The sequence below is a fragment of the Zingiber officinale genome, chromosome 1A, assembly GCF_018446385.1.
Source record: "Zingiber officinale cultivar Zhangliang chromosome 1A, Zo_v1.1, whole genome shotgun sequence".
Classification (NCBI taxonomy): Eukaryota; Viridiplantae; Streptophyta; class Magnoliopsida; order Zingiberales; family Zingiberaceae; genus Zingiber; species Zingiber officinale.
The window spans coordinates 156,594,904-156,596,910 of NC_055987.1; the positions used below are offsets into that span (position 1 = coordinate 156,594,904).

General features: G+C 45.9%; 1 pseudogene; it reads left to right on the top strand.

Moving 5' to 3' along the window:
- The first annotated feature begins 1,591 nt into the window (after positions 1-1,591).
- LOC122039321 lies at positions 1,592-1,663 on the top strand (annotated as a pseudogene).
- Positions 1,664-2,007: the final 344 nt, after the last annotated feature.

Sequence of the window (2,007 nt, forward strand, 5' to 3'; positions counted from 1 at the left end):
ACAGTTAGAGGGGTTGGACAAATCAAATTCAATTCTCTCTTTACTGATCTCCAATGATAGCTTGTGATTCTTCACATCAATGAGGGCTCCTGCCGTGGCAAGGAATGATCTTCCAAGAATGATCGGGATTTTGGGGTCCTCCTTCATATCTATAACGATGAAGTCTGTGGGGATGACACATCCCCCCACTTCTACTGGCACGTCTTCCACTATACCTAGTGGGTATCTACATGAATGGTCAGCCAACTACAGTGCCATAGTAGTCAGTTTAATGCTCTGGAGTCCCAACTTCTTGTACAGAGAGTACGGGAGTAGGTTGACACTAGCTCCCAAATCGCAGAAGGCTCTCGGTACAAGTTCGGAGCTAATTTTGCATGGTATGGAGAAATTCCCTGGATCCTGAAGTTTTGGTGGGGAATTCGTCACAAAAAGAGCACTGCAGCCCTCTGTCAATGCTATGGTCTCGAAGTCGCCTTTTTGCCTTCTATTGGATAAGATTCCCTTTAAAAATTTTGCGAACTTCGGCATCTGGTGCAGCTCATCTAACAATGGTACCTCAACGCAAATCTCTTTAACCTTTTTCAGAAACCGATGAAATTCTTAATCCTTTTGGGATTCTATAAGCTTCTGAGGAAACGGGATCATCTGATTATGTAGGATAGTCTGACAAGCTTCTCCAATCTTTTTAGTACCCTCTTCTACATCCCTATTTTGAGTCTGATTGGGCATTAGGAGAGTGGGCTCATTTTCTGAGTCAACCTCCCTCTGAGTGATGATTTGAGGGTTTCCCACAGTACGTCCGCTCCGCAGCTCAATGCAATTGCAATGTTCCACTGGATTTAAATCTGGTTTCCCTGGGAATGTACCCTGTCCTCTTGAGACGGACTGAGCTATCTGGCTGTGTTGCATCTTTTGGTGTTTTTCTGAGTTCTCCAGCCTCTGAGTCAGTTGCTTGATCTCGCCCCTCATCTCCTTTTGCTCCGAGAGAGCTTTCTTAAGCATCCTTTCAATCCTAGACAGCTGTGTAGGTTGCTGCTGTTGATGAGCTTGCTGTCCATGTTGGTAGGTCTGATGTGCCGGCCCCTGGTCTTGATTATTTCAGTATGCAAAGTTGGGGTGGTTCCTCCATCCAGGGTTGTATGTGTTGGAGTACGGATTGTTTTGCCTCTGATTGTAGCCTGTTATTGCATTGCATTGCTCAAGCTGGTTTATCTGTGCCTACATTGGCCCAAGGGGGCAAGTATCTCGAGCGTGGTCCGCACTTCCGTAGATGTCGCAAGCATGGACTATTGCATTAGCTATGTTGCTACCCATGGCTTCAAATTTCTTAGTCAGGGTGTCCAGCTTCGCAGACATGAGTGTGAATGCATCCACCTCAAATTTTCTTGACGCCTTCATCTGATTTCCTGAGAAAGCACTGCTAGATCTTTCAGACGCCCACTGATGGTGGTTTAGTGCCACATTTTCTATTATCTCTTCAGCTTCATCAAGGCTTTTGTTCATCAGTGCTCCTCTTGTCATAGAATCCAATGATACCTTCGTGTGATAATTTATTCCGTTATAGAAGGTGTGTAGAACCAGCCACTTCTCAAGGCCATGATGCGGGCACTGTCTTTGCATGCTCTTGAACCGGTCACAGGCTTCAAATAGGGATTCTGAGTCTACCTGCTTGAAACTGGCAATCAGGTTCCTTATGTGGGCGATCTTGCTTGGGGGGTAGAACTTGTCTAAGAACTTCTGCTCACATTTCTCCCAAGACGATATGCTATCTGCTGGTAGAGAATTCAGCCACTGCTTGGCCCTGTCTTTCAGAGAGAATCCGAAAAGAAGCAGTCTCACCGATATTGGAGGAACCTCATTCACCATCATCGTGCCATAGATTTCATAGAATAGCTCTAGATGATTATTCGAGTCTTCGTGTGGCCCCCCTTCGAATTGATTTCGCTGGACCATGTGGATTACTGCGGGCTTGATCTCAAAGTTGTCAACATCAATGGGTGGTCGGGT